Source organism: Ailuropoda melanoleuca, chromosome 4 (assembly GCF_002007445.2).
Source record: "Ailuropoda melanoleuca isolate Jingjing chromosome 4, ASM200744v2, whole genome shotgun sequence".
Lineage (NCBI taxonomy): Eukaryota > Metazoa > Chordata > Mammalia > Carnivora > Ursidae > Ailuropoda > Ailuropoda melanoleuca.
Genome location: NC_048221.1, coordinates 6162384 through 6183739, shown reverse-complemented (window position 1 = coordinate 6183739; position 21356 = coordinate 6162384). Strand labels below are relative to the sequence as shown.

Genomic DNA, 21356 nt, shown 5'->3' with positions numbered 1-21356 from the left:
CATCTGGACAAGGGTCATCTTCACCCTCCAGGACATTACCAGTTGGGTTGATAACAGCAAAGGACTGGAAACAACCTAAAGGTCCGTATACGGAGACCACGTGAATAAATTACTGTGGATCCAGGCATGGAATAGTATGCTGCTGTAAAAGAGAAGGCAGCTCTATGCATCCTGATGTTGGAGTCGCTTCCAAGGGAGCACAGAGTGAAGCAAGCAAAATACGGAACAGTGTCTAAAGAACTCCGTAGAGAGAGGAAGGAAACACACATAGCAGGAATGCAGACCAGGACAGCTCATTTAGAAAACAGTTTGGTAGTTTCTTACAAAGTTAAACGTACGCTTCTTATCCTTACCACACAACCTAGGGGTTTACTCAGGTGAAATGGAAAACAAACAAATCGCCCATGTTCACACAAAGACCTGTACATTCAAAGGTTTATAGTGCCTACATGCGTAATCACCCCAAACTGGAAACAACCCAAATGACCCTGGACTGGGGAGTGGATAAACATTATACCTCCGTACAACGAACACAAGAGAGCAATCAACTAAGAACGATGAGCTGACACCCACAGTAACGTGGATGAATTTCAAGTGTGTTGTATTGAGTGCAAGAAGCCAGTCTTAAATACTATATGCCGTATGATTCCATTTACAGGATATCCTGGAAAAGCCAAAACTGTAGGGACAGGGGACACATCAGTGGGTTGGAACTAAGAAGGGGCTAAAAGAGGGTCCAGGGGAATCTGGGGGGATGATGGAACCATTCCATATCTTGACTGAGGTGGTGGTCACATGAATGTATGTATCAGTCAAAATTCGCAGAACTTTACACCAAAAGCGGACAGACTCTGCTATATACACATTTTATCTTTAAATGGGAATCGGGGGGGTGGAGAAAAGGTCAAATGAGACGTACATCCCTCCGGAAGGGACACAAGAAATGTGCCCCAAAACTGTGGGGAGGGGAATGAGCTTGGAGTGGATGGTAGGGAGGACATCCTTACATATCAGCAAATTTGGTGGGGGTTTTTTGCTGTGTAGGTGTACGACCCTTTTAAAACTAATATCTATTTGAAAATACATTTTTTTAAAAGCCTCTGGTAGACAATTAATAAATACTATTGATCAACCATACAATTCTACCCCCAAATATCCCAGTAAAATTATGTGAGAAAAACTGCCTGGCGTCACCGGGAGCTTTTACAAAGGTTCTCTTAAGATCATTTTTGCTTTATTACAAAACCAACAGCCAAAGCAGCTAAATAAGAAGTGTGGTCTTAGATTCAAAAGAAAGTCAGGGAGAAAACAGTATTGATGAAGACAACACTGGCAGGAGGGATGAGATTTATGCACAAGCTTGTGGATTAAAATATTGCATCATTGTTAACTTTCTGATTCTGCTCATTGCACTGCAGCTGTGCGAGATAATTTTCTTGCCCTCAGAAAACCACTGAAGAATTAGAATTACAAGTAAAGGCCCAGTACGCCAGCAACTGATTCTCAAAAAGCTCAGGAAAAAACAAATATATGTATATAATGTATGTACGAAAATGCTTTAGAGATAAAACAAATAGGGTAAGATGTACACAACAATGAATCTAGATACAATTCTTGCAACTTTTCTGTAAACCTGAAAACTACATCAAAATTAAAAGGTTAAAATAAATCCAAAGTAAGGTTAAAAGGCTAGGAGAGTGGGAAAGACTAACGCAGCGCCCCGTTGTAAACGACATCCACCTTTTTTTTTTCCTCTTTGCCTTTTTTTTTTAAGTTCAAATCGGTTTGGTGTTCCTTAATTAAGAAGCTATATGGTAAGGGGTGCCTGGGTGGTGCAGTCGTTAAGCGTCTGCCTTCAGCTCAGGGCGTGATCCCGGCAGTCTGGGATCGAGCCCCGCATCAGGCTCCTCCGCTAGGAGCCTGCTTCTTCCTCTCCCGCTCCCCCTGCTTGTGTTCCCTCTCTCGCTGGCTGTCTCTCTCTGTCAGACAAATAAATAAAATCTTTAAAAAAGAAAAAAAAAAGCTATATGGTAAAATGCAAAACTAAAGCCAAAGGAAAAAAGCCACTATGTTTCCATAGCACGACATATGTTAATAACATTTTGTTACATTTCTTTCCAAAACCTGCAGTTGGGGAAGAAAAAAAAACTCAAGATTTATTATTCCCAAAATTACTGCTTTCCAGAAATTTCCAAACGGAACAGTTGCGTCATGGGCCTGCAGACACATTCCCCGCAGGGCCCGTGGCTCTCCCTGAAAGTATGAATTTTATAAACACTGCAGAGTCATTTACTCGGTTTCCATTCACAGACCTTCTCCCCGACGCCCGCCCGGGATACCCGGCGGCGGAGGTTCGAGCCCCCGAGCCCAGAGCGCGGGCAGCACAGCCTCGAAAAATTTCTCCCCCTGTTGATTTAATGGTAGGGTGGGGGCCGGGGGCGAACTTCTGACAGCGGGGCGGTCAACAGACGCCCTTTCCAAGTCCGCGATCCACAAGAAGCGACGACTGCAAGGACGCGTGTCCTTGAAGCAGGGAAGCTCCCCCTTTTCTTCCCTGACAATGCCGCCCCCACGCGCGCGAACCGATTGGCTTTCCAGATGCGTTTGGAATCGAGTTGCGAAGCTCTTAGGAGACATACAGCGCACGCAGGCCAGGAAGGGGGCGGGCCCAGGGGGAGGGGAGGGGTGCTCCCTGTTAAGGCAGCCTCAGGATTGGTCGGTGGCAGGCATCTGCATGTGTATAGTTACTAACGGGCGGGACCAGGACGGGAGAGGCCCCGCCCCCTCGAGCCAGCGGCGTCCGCGCGCCGCACAAAGCCCGAGGCGCGTTCCGTTCCGTGGACTCCGGGCCGTGAGGTGGCGGTGGCCGCAGCGCCGCCCTCGCGTTCAGCCAATAGACGGGCGTGTTGCCGGAGCTCTTGGCCCCGCCCCCAGGCGCGCGGGGCTCGGTCGGCCTGACTGGTGTTCGGGCCGTGACCGCCGCGAGGCGGTCCGCGCTGAGGGGGCCCCCGGGAGGGCCTCCCGAGGATGCAGACCCTGCAGGACGGGCCTGCAAAGAATGGAACTTCGGAAAAAGTTAAAGAAAAGATGAAACCGAGTGTGTGGGCCGCCCCAAGCAGCCACCGCGCGACTTGGGCAGCTCGCGAGCTGGGCGTGTGCCCGGGAGGAGATCGGGTCACCGCGTGGCAGCGCCTGGGATGGCCGAGGGGCGCCCTGGCCCCAGGCCTCACTCGCTAGGGGCCCAGAGAGGGGCAGCGGCTCTCCAGGGTCAAACAGCAAAATTCCCCAAATTGGAGGCCGGGAGGGAGCGGCAAGGGAAGAGTCCGCACAACCGGGACAGCGCTCTCTCGGACCCTACCCCCAGTATTTCCACCCATCACTCACCCAGAAAACCAAGGACCATACTCATAAATTACACTTTTAAGAAAATCTACAGGCTTTGGGGGGGGGGGTCCCTCCAGCCAATGTTCCCTATAGATTTGAAGACGTCAGACCTGGGTGCTCCGTGTGTATTTGCAATTCCAGTAAACAGAGGCAGCGAATGGGCATTATCTCTAACCACCTCCCCCCAAGAATACAGTTTAAAAAGTATATTCCGTTTGCCGAGTACAACGTTCAACCCACATCGGTTAGGAAGATATTAAACCTATTACTCAAACAACCATCTCCTTCTGAGGCACAGAAAGGCTGCTTTGCTAATGCTAACTCTGCCAGCAAGCAAGGTCAAAACTCGAACCCAGGTCTTCCAAGGAGAATGGTGCTTGGTGTGGCATCACGGAGTTCTTTGGGGTTTATTCACCTGTTCCTCACCCTGGCCCACCTGGATCTGGCCCCTTCGAGGCACTGGTATGCAGAAATGAATGGAGACACTGTCTCTTTTCTCTCAATAGGCACTGTGAAAGGGGGACCTCGCCTGTCTCATACTGGGTCCCAGAGCCATGCACACAGTAGGTGCACAATAAAGCTCATAGTGGGGGGGAAAAGGGAATCAGGAGACTGGCTTTATCCCATGGGGGAGGGACAGTACGTGCAAATGCATGAATCATCGGGCCTGCCTTTAGGCAACTATAAACAGTTCAGAGTTGATGAAGGGCAAAGTACAGGGGAAGAGGCATGGGAGGTCAGGGCAGACAGGAAAGTTAGGGAGCCGAGGGGCTTGGACTTTGCACCTCCGGAGGAACCAAAGAAGGGCTTCAACCAGAAAAGACACCATCAGATCCATGCTGGGGGCAATTTTCTAGCACTCTGGTGGACAGCTGAGGAAGGCAAGGGCAGAGGGGACAGGAAGGAAGAGGCTGGCTTCTGAAACCACCAGGGACGTGGAGCCTTCAGGACTTATCTCCCAGATGGTTCCCAAGTTTCCACCGCGGGCCGTTGGACAGGACTCATAAGACAGGCAAGGAAGCTGGGTGCTCAGACTTCCCTGACCTGGGTTTGACGTGTAGAGTCCGGAACATCTGCTAAGTCACTCTTCAACCCACCCCAGCCTGGCCCTAAAAACCACTCTTGCAAGGTGCGAGGACCCCACTTTGTTTGTTGTGGCCATGTTTAAAGTTTTCTTCATTTGTGTATGTAATACATACACATGTTAGGCAGTGACTCTAAGAGTCACTTTTTAAAAGTTGTTTCCACCTACCCAGGTTTTTGGCTTCTTGAGCCCAGATAAACTTTAAAGGCTATTTGATAATTAACAATGGCAATGGCCCAGCTTAGGAGATACAGGCATAGCTGCTCTTGGGGGCAAAATCACAGCCTTAATTTCTTCTATAATGTACTGATCAATCTAATAAGTGCTTAAAACACTAAGTGAAGTGGGGCGCCTGGGTGGCACAGCGGTTAAGCGTCTGCCTTCAGTTCAGGGCGTGATCCTGGCGTTATGGGGTCGAGCCCCACATCAGGCTCTTCCGCTGTGAGCCTGCTTCTTCCTCTCCCACTCCCCCTGCTTGTGTTCCCTCTCTCGCTGGCTGTCTCTGTCAAATAAATAAATAAAAACTTAAAAAAAAAAAAACACTAAGTGAAGTTATTCCAATAATATTCCCAAAAGTATTACCAGAGCTATCTATAATTTTTTACCGGGTTTTAAATTATGGGGGTGCCTGGGTGGCTCAGTCAGTTAAGTGTCTGCCTTCAGCTCGGCTCATGATCCCAGGGTCCAAGGATCAAGCCCCGCATTGGGCTCCCTGCTTCTCCCTCTCCCCCTACTTGTGCTCTCTCTCTGTCAAATAAATAAATAAATAATAAACAAACATTTCTCTTTTCATTCTTAATTTTACAATATTTGTCCTCCCCTCCACTAATTTTTTTCCCCTTAGTTACATTACATCATAAATTCTTTGGAAAACAGCACTGTCCTATAAACGTTCTGCATTGACAGGAAAGTTCTGTATCTGTCCTGTCCAAATTTACTAGCCACCTGTAGCCACTGAGAGCTGGAAATCTGTCTGACGTGACGGCAAAACAATTCATTTTCACGTGGCTGGTGGCTACCTTACTGAGCACTGCAGCTCTGAAAGACCCAGCTCTTGAATTTGTCAGTTCTATTTGTTTTCTAAACCAGTCAGTCTCTGTTAATTTATTATTTCCTTCTTCCTGGGTAGATCTGTTCTACTATTTGTTGTGTCGTTTTTGTGATTTCTGTAGGCGATCGCTTATGGCCCTGCATGTCTCTGCATCCACTCCATGGCTTCCTAAAGAGCCTCTCCTTCCAGTACTGAGCTCCTCCCTAACCAAAGTTAAGAGTTGTGTTTTGTTTTTCATCATCACATGGTAGGAGTTTGTCTCGCATGCTTGTTCAGTTAAGCTTTTAAAAATTAATTTCCACTTACGTTTACTTGCAGCAGGAGATTAAGGCCAGTGCAATGTCTGCTTTTTGGGGCAGTGGTGGGGCTCTTTTTTTTTTTTTTTTTTTTTGAGATTTAACAGATGATTAATTTTTCTAAATATTCCCAGAGAAGAGCACTTTAAAATGTGTATCATTTGCAGAGTACAAAGTTCAGTCTCTATCTGTTACCACGATCTTATTAACCATATTATCCAAACTCCTTGTTGCTTAATTGAGGTTTATCTACATGATCAAGACTGTGCTGAGGTTCCCCAAAGGTTTCTCAATTCTTCTTGTATTTCCTACAATTTACTCTCTGAAGTTTGATACTGTGCTAGTGGATCCGCATTAAGGATTGTCCCTTCACACAATGCAAAACCTTTCCTTTACTCCCTAATAATGCCTTTTGCCTTGAGCTCTTTGCATATTTTTCTCTGCTGCTATTTACACGCATGGTCAAGTGTTCTGTGTCATTTTTGGAATTAGGTATAACCATTTTCTAGTTGGGGGGGAGACAGAACTGCAGCCTCCATGGGAACAAGGAAGTAGAAATGGGGAATGTCAGAGTTTGAAATCTGTCACTGTGGAAGGTCTGAATTGCAAGGAGGGTTTCCCTGGGGACAATCTCAACCATAAAAAGGTCCAATGGCTCACATGACTGATGGCTTTTCAATAACAAAGTACACAGTGGTCTTGAACGTATACAGGTAGACAGAAGCCAGTTTCCTGGGAGCTGCTACACACATGAGCTGGGAGGGTTTAGACACAGTGACAGAGAATGGAGAAAATCTCCCCAACTTCTCAAGGACAAAAGTAAACAGCAGAATGTACCGCATTTCTGCAGAGACACACCATGAAGTTGAATCGAGTTTACTTTAAAAAAAAAAAAAGACACCTTTTTCAAATTCCACTGTGACCAAAGGGAGAAAACCTTCGGCTCATTTCCTTACTGAGTTGGTTCCTAAAGCTAGTCTGACTGCTTTATTTTCTGTCTAGAAAAGACCAGAAGCTCCATGTGTCATCTCCATGCCAAGAGCCCTGTGGCTGTTCTTGGGACACTAAAGTGTGTATACCTCAGACACTGCTATTTTAGTGGGGGGGGGGGAAGGAGTTCTCTGATTTGGGGGAAAACCCATTTCCTGCCCATGTTTATTTCAGCCACAGAAAAGAAAGAGTTTGCCCTTTTGCCACTGGCCTCAGACTTCGCTAGCTCTTTAGATCCACTTTTCAGCCCTCCATCTACCTAAGCAAACAGCCCATCCACCTGCCACTTCCTGGCTCCACCTCTGTTTATGCTGCCAAGTCCGGGCACACACTTAGGGAAAGTACATGAAGGAAAATAAAGCCAGAGAAATGCTTTCCCATCAGACCAGATGCCTGGTATCACCTAAAAAAGATGGGTAGTTCCACCACACCCAAACAAAGTCACCTTCTGTCCTGATGGAGGGAAGGCTCACTGGGCTCTTTTACACGCACGCTATGACCACGGAGGAATTGTGCTTCCCCACCAGGATCAACAAGGTCCATGCCCTCGCTCTCTGGCCAGTATTTATTCACAGGTGGATTGTTTTCTGCACCATGGAGATGCCCTGGAAACCCCTTCGACCTTTACAGATGGGCTGCCTGACTGTGAACTCTTAGTTTCTTAATTAAAAAGTTCACTAGGGTGCTCGCTTCGGCAGCACATATACTAAAATTGGAACGATACAGAGAAGATTAGCATGGCCCCTGCGCAAGGATGACACGCAAATTCGTGAAGCATTCCATATTTAAAAAAAAAAAAAAAAGTTCACTAGGTAGCAAAACACATCCCGTTGCCAGTACCCCCCCCCCAATCTTCCTTTTGGTCCCCTCCGTCCACAGATCTGAGCTCCTACTGAGCCACAACACCATCCCAAACTCTGGACGCAAGCTGGTGAACAGAACAGACACAGCTCCACGTACCTCGTGGGGAGACAGACAGAAGGGCTCGGGAGCAAGGGAACATTTAGTTACATATCAAGAACATTTAGTTACCAACAGTGCTGATACTCCAGGCAGTTCACAGGGGCCTGTTAATTTCCTCGGAGGGTTATTCTGTAAAAGCTGAAGTGTTTCTTTCTTGCATTGAACAGCCAGAGAGCTAAATGCCATCTTCTGGCGGAACCCTCTGCCTTGCCTTAGTCCCCACGGCCTCCCTCTCCATCGTCACCACTTGGAATCAAGCTGCTATCCAGACAGTCAGCCACACATCCCAGTCCCTTGGCCACCAGGACTGGAATGTGGGCCGTATAATGGATGGGCTTGGGGAAATTCTGCGTTGTCCAAATCTGCTCTCTGGAGGCTTTCTCGTCAGACCTGGGATCTGTAGCTTCAAAGCACCCTGGTGTGGAGCATGAAGAATTATGACTTCAGGCAGACCTGGGTTTTGGTGTGGATGCATGCTACTTCCTGGTCACATGACTCAGCATTCCGTGCCTCAGTTTCCCCATGTATATACATGGGCATAGTAATAGCAGCTTGGGCTAGCTTGGGGATCAGATGGGATGATGCATGAAATGTGCTCTGCACAGCGTCCGGCCCCATCCAGAGCCCAGAAAGGCATTTCCGAGGTGTTCTTAGCACCAGCAACAACGTCAGGTCACGTGTCGGCCTTGATTCCTCCACAAAGTAGTGGACCTCCTACAACCCACTGGCAGGCAGGCACTGGATGGATTAAATGACCAAATCTAAAATATGCCCCAAGAAACTTTCATTCCCCTCCCCCCAAAGTATTTTTGGGGAAAGTGTGTTCATCCACAATTTTGTAGGTTAGTTCTCAATCGGCTAAGTATGGGACAGAGGTGGGGGAGGGGAGGCAGACAGATTTGGTATCTGGTGATCCTGGAAACTCAGCCTGTCACTGTGCTCCATTCAGTTCCCTAAATGCAAACATTCCCGTGCTCTGTGCTAGGCAGCCCGGGGCCAGGCAGGCGCCCGAGGCAGAAAACACAGGGGCTGTCCATGCTCCCCAGGACCACCACTGGCCAGCACAGGGAGGTCCCCGCCAGACACTTCTATGTGTCCGTTCGGATCCAAACCCACAGTCTCTCCACGTTTGCATCAACCCCACACTCACCTCTTCCCCCAAAGGAAACAGCTAACATGACTGTCAGGGATCTAAGCGAAACACTGGGTGTGCTCTTTCTATAGCCCCACGACACTGTAAAACAACCATACTTCCCGATGATACCTAAATGGCCTTTGAAACCACTTGGAAGTTTCTAGAAGAGCTCACCCACAGTAGCAGAACACTGGAGACTGAAAGGGAAAACACAGAATGCCCAATTTTCCTCTCAGAAATCAAGATTTAATAGCCCCCTAAGGAAACCATAATTGGAGGGCTTTGGGGTACATTCCTCCCCGAGGCCTGTGATTATGGAATGCTGGGAAAGGTTGGGAATTGGGGCCTTCAATGACTTTGGGCTCAAACTTAAAACGACTAAGACCCAAAGCAAGAGGTATAACTGGGTCCCTTCACACACACACAGACACTGAAAGAAAGGCTGGGGGGAAGGAAATCCTCATGCAGAGAAACAAACCTTCAGCCTCAACAGAGACACGGCTGCCCCTCGTGAGGTCTCCCCAGCCTGGCTGAGGCCAGGGGGCGGTGCACAGAGAGGACGGACTTGCAAGGAGATTTATGGTGAAGACCTGTCCCTTGCACCCGCAGGAAAACAGCTCATATTTGGCTCACAGACCTCCACTTCTTGGAACTGCTCTCAGGCAATGACAGCCACCCCTCTGAGATGTCACTGCGCCCGTGCCACGAACTCCCTGTACATCCACTGGCCGGACCTGCGTGCGGGTTTGGCCTTCCTGGGCACGCCCCTTGCCCTCACTCTCAGCTCACCTGGAGTTTCCCTCCGTGGCATCTGAAGATCAAAGGTGCACCCTGGTTCTCAAACAGACATCCCCCCCACACACCCGCCGAATTTCCTTCCTATCTGTTCCTTGGCAGTCCTCACCCCTCCCCCCCGCTGCCCATTATTCACAAAGAGTTCCACAGGATGCAAAGATAAAAATTAATGCACTTTTCCTTAGCAACCAAAAAAAAAAAAAAAAAAAACCACCTTGGAAAATTAAACAGCAGGTACCCAAATAGAAACTTTGCATTAGAAAAACGGGGTCGCTCACACACACAAGCATCATAACCTTGAGGAGCTTCAGGGAACAATCGTCACATGCGTGAGAAACCAACAGCCAGGGATACAGGCGTGGGAAGTGGCCAAGATAAACACTGGCCCGCTGGTGCCAGACCGGAGACCCCTCACAGGAGAGGTGGAGAAGGCAGCTACCGAGCTGACAGAGGTGGTCTAAGGGAGGGATGGGAGGCAGGGCTGTCATCGGTTCACGGTAGGCAGGCCAGTGGCTACAAGCTCAGTGCAGAGAATCAGGTCCAAGGTGGCATCTGCCACTGCCTGACTCTGAGCTCCTAGGCAAGTGTCTTGACCTCTCTGAGCCCCTTTCCCCTTTTGTAAAATGGAAGATCATCTGGCCACCCGTTTGCAGAGTTGCTCTGAGGTTCATTCTGGGCCTTGATTGTGGCACTGAATGACCAGGCAATAAAAAGCAATTCCTTAAAAACAAAAAAAACCACAAAAACAAAAACAAAAAAAACAGGCCACCCCAGGGCCTTTGCACATGCAGTTCCAGCCCCCTAGCAGCCACTTTGCTCCCGAGTGCCTCCCAGAGAAGCTTCCCCTCAAGGGCTCTCCCCTGACCTCTCCACCTAACGGAGCCCCCACTCACCCCAGCCTGTCTTGTCACCCTGACATCATTCCTTCCTAGGACTTATCAGCAACATGAAATGATCTTGTGCGCCTATCTGTGGACATGTTTCCTGAACATCAGACCCACTGAGTACGGGCTGCATGAGAGCAGGGCCCTCTTTTTTATCCAGCGAAGAGCAAGGGCGGTCGAACAGTGGCCCCTGCTTTTAAGAACGTCCTCACGTGCCAGGGCTGAGAGCTCCGCCAGCCACAGTGAGTCTGGGGCCAGCCCTAAGCCTGGACGTGACAAGACTGAGGCCTTGCAGGTGACTGGCTGGGCCTCGGGCTGATGCCACCCGCCACCTACGAGGGGCCTGGAGGAGCCGGCTGATGCTGGAGCCGCGTGCACATGAGTGTGTAAGCCCATGCGGCTGGGTTCGGCTGGCGGCGGTTTTCTGAGTTCAGTTCACCACGTGTTTCTCAGAAACAGGATTGTGCCGAAGCAAACATAAAACGTGCATCCGGCTCACGTGGTTCTACTGTTCGCCATCGTGTCTTTGCTGGAATCTTCCAACGGCGCAGGAGAGCAAGGCTGACAGTACGACCTCGGGTACAGGTGAGACCAGGTGGAGCGTTGCAGGGAATGGCCCACACCTGGAGGTGCCTGCAAACCCACCTGAGCCTGGGCGTCACCGTAATAATGAAGACTTGGTTCCTCCAAGTTCACGGTGCAGAGAGCAATGAATATATAACTTGCACCTCACCCCCGACAGCCTGAATAAACCAGACATTTATTTGAAACCTCTAGCTTCTGCTCCTAAATGTATGCAAATGTCAAGATCAACTCTGTAAAAGTTGGGTATTTTACCCCATAAAAGATCCATGTGGGTTTGAGGATAAAAATAAAGTGTGAGTAACTTACAAGCTGAAGTACAGAATGTTCTCCATCGCCCCATCTTTGACTACGACTTCACCCACCCTACGGCAATTCAAGAGCAAGGGCTGGGATGCTCTCGGCACTCGGGACGGCACCTCCTCCAGAAAAATTCTGTGCATTTCAAGTACAGGGACAGCCAACTGCTTCACCGTTTATAAGAACAAAGGGCTGCAAATGTCCGTTGACTGCAGACTGGACAAGTCCATTACAAATGACGTGGCCACAAAAGAAAAAGCTGCAGATGACTTCCAAGAAATGTTGTTCAGGGAGAAAGCCAAGGCACAGAGCAGTGAGGAGAGTGTATTTGTGCAAAAACAGGGGCAGGCAGATGTGAGTGGCATCCACACACGTGTGCATACAATTCCTCTCTGCAGTGAACAAGAAACTCAGAGGAGCAATTGCTTCTGGGGACACAGCAGACGCACAGGACCTTACTTTTCCCTGTACGCCTCTTTACGGTGGCTGACCACTGCATGTATAATACTCATTTCTAAAAACCGGTTGAATAGATAAACTGTGATTAGACAGATATAAATATAAACATATAGGTAGACACACAGAACATTACTCAATCTTAAAAAGGAAGGACATTCTGCCACCTGCTATAATATGGACGAACCTTAGGGACATTACGCTTAGTGACAGAAGCCAGACACAAAAGGACAGATACTGCAGGACCCCACTCCCAGGAGGTCCCCAGAGGAGTCCCATCCACAGAGGCAGAAGGTAGATGGTGGGAGCCAGGGGTGGGGCAGGGGGTGGGGAGTCCATGTTTCATGGGGACAGAGTCTCGGTTTGCGGAGATGGAAAGTTCTGGAAACAGAGGCTGGGGATGGCTGCACGACCGTGTGAGTGTGCTTCACGCCACTGAGCTGTGCACTTAACCATGGTTAAGATGGTAACTTTTATGGTATATACATTTCACCATGATAAAAAAATTTTAAGTAAAAAAAAAGGTAGAAATCTGATGGTTTGAGCACTTAAGTGACAAGGTTCTGCATAATCCATGTTGCCATGATTTAATTCAAGGTAAAAGCCGAAAAGAAACAGGTGTCTCCTCCCTGTAAATGGGTAGAAGAAACTCTGGCCTCCCAAAACACACAAAGTTAGCAAGTCAACAAGAAGCTGAAAGCCAGAAAAGTTTGGATTCTGGAGTCCCCGCTCAGGCTCGAGTCCCTGCCCCAGTTTGCTGGCTGTGACCCCACGATAGAAACCCAGCCTCCATGGGCCTCAGTTTCCGCATCTGTAGAACGAGCTAAGAAAACGACCCAGACTCCCGGGGACTGGAGTAGGGCGAATGAGGCACTCACCTCAGGCACAAATGTAAAGGGGGTTGCCAAAGCACACAGTCATCAGAACAAACAAGATTTTTGAAAAATCAAAATTAAGGCCAAAAAGTCCATGGTATAACCAAATACCAAAATTTCCTTAAAACCATGATTCAGTGGGACCAAGACTACAGTGAGGTGAGTAGGGTCAGATCCCATTTTTATTTAAAATTTTGAAATTTTGGGGAGCCTGGGTAGCTCAGTCGGTTAAGCATCTGACTCTTGATTTTGGCTCTGGTAGTGATATCATGGTAGAGAGATCGAGCCCCACGTCCAGCTCCATGCTCAACACAGGGCCTGCTTAGGATTCTCTCTCTCCCCCTCTGCGCCCCCCCCCCAGCTCATGCACGTGTGTGCACTCTCTTTAAAATTTTTTTAAAATTTTATTCATTGTAAATATTTTCACCTTAAATTTGATTTTTAAATACAGCATAATACACTGAATATTTTTCATGCCTCCTTAAATTTTGTGCCCCTATCCAGAGACCTCAATCTGTCCTTGATACAACCAGGTTTAATTCTAGAAAAACTGACCCCTTGGGATCGAGTTGTTGGATTAGTCAGCAATAAGGTAAATTCAGTTTTCAGGAAATGTTCCTGTCCTGGAACAGGGGACAATTTTACTCCACCCTCTGCTTTTTCCAAAGCCAGCCTTTGAAAAGGACGTGTATGCCACCAAGCTTTCTCAATGACCTGGGGCTTCAGGGCCAGGTAAGTTCCGGATTTTATTATTAGTAACAAATTAAATTGACTCACAACAAAAGGAAAGCACACAATCCAGTGACCCTCTGAACCAAAGCATACAGGAGCGCATTTGCACGGAAGCCAAATAATGAGCTGGGCAGCTGCCTCCTCTCCCACCGACAGAGCGCTTCGGGGCCAGTAGCTGGGGAGCAGGGAGCTGCCCCGTCAACGCCATCCGAAACGATCCACAAAGCTTATGGAGAGAGATACCATGAGCAAGAGGCAACAAATACACCTTCTGCCAAACAGAGCTTTGGAGGGAGTACTGATCTGTCCGAGGCAGGACAGGACCACCTGCCAGCTCCTTCCTTGCCAACTGCACACCTGGGAACTCCGGGGTGCTTTCCCAAGTCACAGATTTGGGAGATGTGGGACCAATCTGGGACTGACAATTCCACCATCACTGTTGTCTTGGACCAGGGTTTCTCGACCTCAGCACAGCTGGACATCGAGAGCCGGATCATTCTCTGCCGTGGGGGTAGGGGGGTCTGTGCAAGAGAGGAGGTTGAGCCCCATCCCTGGCCTCCACCCTCTAGATGCCAGCAGCACCCTCCCTCCTCCAATCATGACAACCACAAATGTCCCCAGATATTGCTAGAGTCACCCTCCAGTGAGAACCACTGCCTCAGAGCGTGACCGGTGGCAAAGACAGAAGGAAATCACAAAAGTGAGTGGGGCTGAAATCGGGAAGTTTGTCTGTCTGTCCATCCAGCCCTGAGGTACAGCTGCAGACACTCCAGCACCCCCCCACCACTGTCACACCTCAGTTTCCAGAGTCCCCACAACCCACGTCTCATATCTCCAGCTCAGCTCTCAACTTGCACACACACGTGCAATCCACAGCATGAATAAATCTGAAAGAAAGAAAGAAAGAAAGAAAGAAAGAAAGAAAGAAAGAAAGAAAGAAAGAAAAGAAAAGAAAAGAAANAGCATGAATAAATCTTGAAAGAAAGAAAGAAAGAAAGAAAGAAAAGAAAAGAAAAGAAAAGAAAAGAAAAGAAAACCCAAGGCTCACCACTGATGGATGAATGGATAAACACGATGCAGTCCATCCACGCACTGGAATATTATTCAGCCTTAAAAAGGAAGGAAATCTGACACCTGCCACGACATAGAGGGACCCTGAGGACACCGGGCTCAGTGAGAGCAGCCAGACCCAGAAGGACATACCCCTCAGGACCCCACTCCCAGGAGGTCCCCAGAGTAGTCCTGTCCACACAGACAGAGAGGAGCTGGTGGGAGCCAGGGCTGGGGCAGGGGATGGGGAGTCTGTGCTTCCTGGGGACAGAGTCTCCGTGTGGGGAGATGGAATGTTCTGGAGATGAACAGTGATGATGGTTGCACACCAATGTGAATGTACTTAATGCCACAGAACTGGACACTTGAAAATGGCTGAAATGGTAAATGTCATGTTATGTATATTTTACCACACACACACACACACACACACACACACACACACACACTCTCTCAAGGAGTGATAATGGTAGCCAGCCCCGTAAGAGGTCTGCCTCCGCCGGCTAACCACATCAGGTACAAAATTATCCTTACTTTGTAAAGAAGGAAACAGAAGGTTCAGTAATTTGCTCAAGATCACATATCAAGGGCGTGGCGGATGGAGGCAGGATTTGAACCCAGGCAGTCTGGCTCCAGAGTCGGAACTTTTTCACACTGTAGAGTCTTCAAATTCAGAATTCCTAATTCTGACTTTCTGCCAATACCCCTGCCTTCCAGTAAATTCCTTCCACTTCCCTGAGTGAATCTGCAAATGTTGCCTTTCTACCCATGATCACCAAGACGACGGGTGGGAACTGTGATGATCACAGGACCCCCAGCCAAGCCACACACACTCCTCCTCTGGTTGGCCTCGGGCTGGGCCCTGGGGACACAGGGGGGCTCACACGTCTCCCAACCCGTGGGGAGCAGGACAGAATAGATACCAATTAGAGCTCAGAGCTCAGACTGTGAGGTCGGGCAGACCCAAGGTCAATGACTAACTCTGACCTTATGTGAAATCAGGCAAGTGAGCCAACATCCTTGGGCCTCAGTTTCCCCATTTATAAGCAGGGGTTAATGAGTAACAATCCCCACATAACAGCTGGTTGGAAAATTAAACATGCTGACGCACGGAAAGTGACTAACCCAGGTCCTAGAAAATCAGAAGTTCTCGATAAACGGAAGATGCTACTGTCACATATCCTATTACAGAAGTAAAAGTCTCTAGCAGTCCTAGTGGCAGGAGAAACCTACGAGCTAAAAGGGGACCAAGGACAGAGACAGAGTTCTGTAAGCCTGAGAAATGATTCTGGAAGAGGTGCCTGTGAAGGTGGGTTTTTTAAGGAACAATGGCTGATACATAGGACATAGGCTCTTGAACTTTCTAGAACCCAAGCCAGTCGGCTAGTAACAGCCTGGCCAAACATGATATAAATCAGCTCCTTTCAAGGATATTAACCCGATGAAGGTTTTTTCTCTTTGTGATCAAACTACGTACACGTGTCCAAAGGAGGGAAATGCAATGTAAGAAGCAAACCAGGTAGGAGAGGAAACACTCCCCCTCCCCCAGAAGGGAAGCAGGCAGTGACCTTCCCTCTGCTGGCCCTGAACCCCTTTCTTCCAACGACCTTTCGTTTTGGTCCACCGCAGCGCCTGAGACAGCAGGGTCTGGGTCATGTTTCGCCTGTGCCCGCCTTCCATGAACATTTAGCGAACAAGTAAACCAATGGATTGGAGGCAACAGAAACCTCAAGACGCCTGGGCCGCCAGCTGCCTGACCAGAGGGAACTAGTCTTCAGCACTCAAGTTAAAAGTTAAAAGCTTCCGCAAGGTCACAGAGCCAGGTCTCTCTAACCTGGCTAGAGGTCTTCATTCCTCGCTACCGAGCTTGCCCAGGCTTTAAAAAAAAAAAAAAAAAAAAAAAAAAAAACCTTTTCTACAGATGGGCCAAAGTTTGGGGGTTTTCAACCCACCACTACTAGAGTCCAAGGAGAAATAACCAAGGCCAGCTCCATGTCAGGCACTTGGGTCATGGGATCTGTGGACACTGTCTTGTGTAATCCACTCCACAACCGTAAGAGGCAGATCCAATCATTTCCGTCAACTTTACGGAAGAGGAAACAGAGATGTTAAGTAAATCCCAAGGTCACACAGCAAGGGACGCGGAGAACCAGAATTCGAACCCAAGACTACGGGCTCCAGGCCATGCATGTTAACGTGAACACCAGTGAGCCCAGGCATGCCCAGCCCTCTTCGGCAGCGTCAGGTGCTTCCCACGAGGACACGGGGAAGGTCATGGCTCCTCGTATTTGTCCCCTGTGTCACTGTCTAAATCTGGGGAAAGAATCACAACCGAAACACCACAATAATCTCCCAGATTCTTGATCCAGCAGAGCAGGCAGCTGCCGCCACCACCACCCACATCTGCTCGCACAATCCCCCCTTCTCCATTCCACGTCCTCAGGACTCCAAGACTCAAGCTCAGCACTTTGCCTGGAGCGCCGGTGAGCCCCAGAAAATACGGAGTCTTCTTTCCCGATAATGTTCCCCGTTTCTGCTTCCCTTCTTCCTTCGAGGACATGCTCGAACCACAAGGCCCTGCCTGTTCGGGAATTTGTATGAAAACTGAAATGGGTTCCTGAAGCCCATGGCCACGTTTGAAGGGAAAGTGGTGGAAAACACTCGGCCCTGTGCCGGGCACATCCTAAGCGCCCTGTGAATATTCATGGCTATCATTTTTCTGCAGAACGCCCATTCAGAAAGGCTGTATCCGAGTCCAGGGCAGGCTGGTGTCTGGGCCCGGTGTCCTCAACAGACGAGCAGGGCTGGAGCGCCTGGGTGGCTCAGTCAACTGAAAGTCCGACTCTTGATTTCCAAAAAAAAAAAAAAAAAAAAAAAAAAAAAAAAAAAAAAAAAAAAAAAAAAAAAAAAAAAANTGGTGTCTGGGCCCGGTGTCCTCAACAGACGAGCAGGGCTGGAGCGCCTGGGTGGCTCAGTCAACTGAAAGTCCGACTCTTGATTTCCACTCAGGTTGTGATCTCAGGGTCGTGGGACTGGGGGGGGCTGCAACAGGTTCCATGCTCAGCAGGGAGTCTGCTTGAGATCCGTTCTCTCCTGCTGCCCCTCCCCTTGCTCCCACTCTCTCTCTAAAATAAATAAACAAAATCTTTAAAAATAAATAAATAAATAAAAATAAAGGAGCAGGGGTGACTGGTGCTCAGCAGACAGCAGCAAGGTAATGGAAAGATGGCAGCAGCAGTTGGAAGGAGAAGGGACTCACTAACATCTGGCCCAGCCTGACCCTCTGGGCTGCAGCCGGAATGCAAATGCCTGGCCTCTGATGACCTTTAGTTGTTTTGGCCCTGAATCCTAACCCCAAACCTGTTTCCTACTTATTCTGCTAAGATCTGACACTCGACACTCCCACGCTGCCCCAGAACTCCGGCACGCGTGTGGCTTTGCTAACTAATGGTGACTATACCCACCTTGGCTGGCTCTTGGAGGTGAAAAGGCCATGTCCTTGGGGAGGGCCAGGCTGGAGTGATTATGCTCCCTCAGAAGAGGGTACAAGGAAGCCTGCTCGCTTCAGGGACAAGGGTGGCCGCTCCTACGCGAAGAGGGCCAAAACTGCAACAGCTAAAACCAAAAGGGTCTACTGTGTGGCCAGAACTTTGCTTAGCTCATCAAAAACATTTATGACCTCCTTTCATTCTCACCCAAACCAAGAAATGGAAGGATCTAGGAAAAGAACCTCAGCATGAAGAAATAAGGGAGCATGTTAAGAGATGAGCGTTGTTGGGGATGCGTTAAAGGGAATTCAGTGGGTCTCCAGGCACTGGTGTAAAATTCTGCTGCTGGGTGAAACCTAGGGAGACCAACAGTTCTGGTTTGCCTGAGACTGGTGGGTTTCCCAGGAAGCAGGCCTTCCTAAAACTAAGAAAGTCCTGGAAAAGCCAGGGCGAGCTGGTCACCCTCGTCACCTAATTATGGCCTCCAAGGTATTCACCTCTGGCCAATTCCAGGAGGAATAGGAGGCCAAAGTCAGTACAGGATCATTCTTCTTCATCAAACTCCTATTCAACGTTCAAAACCCAGTGCAGAAGGTCCCTTCCTCTGTAAGGTAGAGTAGAGCAAGAAAGGCTGGGTTTCTGGAGCCAGACTTTAGGCTCAAATCCTACCTCTTTTGATGGTTAGGAGGGTCATGTATCCAGTAGATGGTGCCTAACAAATAACGGCTTGTGGGTGTTCCCAGGTGCTCCAGAGCCCTTAATCTGCTGTATCTGTTACCTATCCTTGTCCTTCCTTAGACCCAGCGTTCCCTACTTCCCTTCTCTGAACCACCAGAACAGACTGACACACCATTTAAAAAAAAAAAAAAAAAAAAAAAAAAAAAAATTTTAAAANCCTGACACACCATTTAAAAAAAAAAAAAAAAAAAAGATAAAATCTTATAACATGTGCAAACCAGTTCATGCAAATCTCCATTTCGGTCTCTCTCCATCACCCTCAAGGCCTGACACCGAGCAGGGCTGTTTTCCACTTGGCTTTTCCTCTCCCGATGATTTCACAAGAGCCCACAGAAAGGCGTGCAGTGAAGTAAACAGGAAAGCTCTGAAAACCCATTCATGGGCAGCTCAAAGGTGCTGGGCAGCCAGGGTGTGCAGCCAAGTCTTCGGCCATGGGGACAAGGAGCCTCCGTGAAGCCGAGGGAGACTTGCCGACGGCCCCACTCCAGGCGAGCAAGCCACATCTCCACCAGAGGAGCAAGAATGCACAAAGAAACACACTGTCGCCACCGGAGGCCGAAGGTCTCAGCCAGTACCCTGCAAGGGGCAAAGAAGCTGAAAGACGTGCGGACCCAAGGAAGCGCACCGTGGTTAAATATAGCGGAAGGTGTTTTGATGAGGCTCATGTCTGAAAGTGGAGACAGTCCTCACTAAGCAACCGCAGGGGGGCTTTTGCGCAAATAAACCCAGGGCCTTTTTCCACAGAGGCCCAGGGACTGCACAGAAAGAAGCCTCCAGACTCCATTAAGTAGCCAGGTTGCATTGTCTCTAAGTTGGCCTGCTGACCAGGAGAAGGTCAAGCCACAGGGTCGGGGGTGGGGTGGGGAGGTCACAGCTGATGTGGGGAGAGGCGAACACCCCACCCAGGTAGCAGGGGAAAGAAAATCTGTCCCCAAGTGCCGCCTAACACCTAGACGGGCTTTCTTGCGCGCCAAGCACCTTTCCAACGATCCATCAGCTACTCCTCCCAACAACCTTAGGCGCTACTGTTATCCCCATTTTACAGATGAGAAAACCAAGGCACAGAGAAGTTAAGCAACCTGCCTGTGGTCACACAGCAAAGCAAGTGGCCGAGCCACAACGAGACAATGTTGCTGTGGGCCAGTGGCCATCACAGGCATAAGATGATTCCTTTTTATTCTGTCCTACTGTGTGTGAAGAAGCACCCTGGGGGAAATGCTGAACGTCCCCTTCCCTGGCTCTTCTTCCAGATTAGTTTGGGGCTACCCGCGTCCCTGGACCCCACCCCAAACCAAACAAACTTGCCCTGTGCCCTGTGCTTTCCTAGTCAACGATGTCATTAATCAGGTGTTTAACAGATGGTATCCAAGAGGGTGGTAACCTGTCCGTGTTGCTCCCCGTCGCTTCGTCCTCTCCTCCTAAGCACAGCACCTGGGAAATCCATAAACCCACCCGCCGTGGACTGTAATCACATTCCCTTGGATTCTTTGGTCCCCCTGGGGTGGAGATGTGGTTTTCGTCAGCAGGCTGCACAGCAATGCCAAACCACTGATTCTACACACACGTGGCTCACAGCTGCTGGCTCCGGGTTTCCATTTTGCCATGAAAAGGAGAAAACTCTGGAGTGCCTCCCCTTTGCTAGATTCCACTGTCCTGGTTCAGTGGTTCTCAAACAGGGGACAGTTCTGCATGCTCTCCCCACCCCCTGGGGGGACACTGATGGTGTCTGGAGACATGTGTGGTTGTCACAACTCTGGGGGAGGGGAGCTGCTAGTATAGAGACAGTGGAGGCCAGGGATGCCGTTCAGCACCCCACAGAGCGTGGGGCAGACCCCCACCACACAGAGAACGGGCTGCCCTTGAACGCCCAAAGTGCCAGGGCAGAGAAACTCTGCCCCAGCATGAGAAGATCCCCCTCTCAACTGCATCAAAGCCAAGATCAAAACGTCTCTAACTTTGACACAAATTCAGGGGAAAAGTCTTGCTTGGCTACGACACTAAAAAAAAAAAAAAGAAAAGAAAAGAAGTTGAAATTGAAATTGAAATTAAAAAAACAATGTGGGGGTAGCCTGAGTGGCTCAGTCGGTTAAGCGTCTGCCTTCAGCTCAGGTCATGATTTCAGGGTCCTGGAATCAAGTCCCGCATCAGGCTCCCTGCTCAGCCGGGAGCCTGCTTCTCCCTCTCCCTCTGCCCCGCCCCCGCCCCTGCCCCCGCTCGTGCTTGCTCTCTTGCTCATGCTCGCTCAAATAAATAAATAAAATCTTTAAAAATTAAAAAAAAAATTTAAATGCCCAAAGAAGAGATAAATCCTAGAAACCAGCCCCGTTTTTCCCCCATACACCCACATTCCAAACAGGTTTCCCCTATTGCAAAAACGCGATAAAAACCCCTCGGGCGGACGTGACGCGTGCTCCCCCCACCCGTCTGGCGCTCATGAGCGCCACCCCAGCAGCTCCACTTGGACACTGGAAATATATGCCAGAGGAGACTTATTACACTAATTTCCTTCAGTAAACAGTTCAAATCTTACCTTGGAAACCAATGAAACAAGGG

At 49.1% G+C, this 21356-nt stretch overlaps 1 protein-coding gene and 1 non-coding gene across 5 annotated transcripts in view; one reads left to right on the top strand and one right to left on the bottom strand.

Moving 5' to 3' along the window:
* INSR (insulin receptor) overlaps window positions 1-21356 on the bottom strand; it is a 125643-nt gene that overhangs the window by 55745 nt on the left and 48542 nt on the right. The gene's annotated exons all lie outside the window — the stretch shown is intronic.
* LOC117802159 lies at window positions 7488-7594 on the top strand. The gene has a single exon (XR_004625199.1). It is a non-coding gene; the product is annotated as a U6 spliceosomal RNA (small nuclear RNA).